Genomic DNA, 275 nt, shown 5'->3' with positions numbered 1-275 from the left:
TTGAAAATCAACCGGGTTTTCTCGATTATACTGAGCGCTAAAAGCAGTCCAGCAGCGTGTCACACGAGAAAAGCTGCATGTGGAACCTTTCTCCGCGAATGGATGGGATTAGTGCAGAAACAGAAGAACAGACGGAAAACAACTGCGGTCAAGTGAGCCGCTGTTCGCTCAGCCGAGGTCAAGCCACCCGCGTTACAAAAAAGTCATGCGCCCGTATTACACGGTTTACGGCAGAGCATGAAACTCGGTGGAAGAGCTTTCTGTTGGAGCATTAG

Source organism: Oryzias melastigma, linkage group LG15, assembly GCF_002922805.2.
Source record: "Oryzias melastigma strain HK-1 linkage group LG15, ASM292280v2, whole genome shotgun sequence".
Lineage (NCBI taxonomy): Eukaryota > Metazoa > Chordata > Actinopteri > Beloniformes > Adrianichthyidae > Oryzias > Oryzias melastigma.
The sequence above is the reverse complement of the archived record's forward strand: the minus strand, read 5'-3'. Positions refer to the sequence as shown.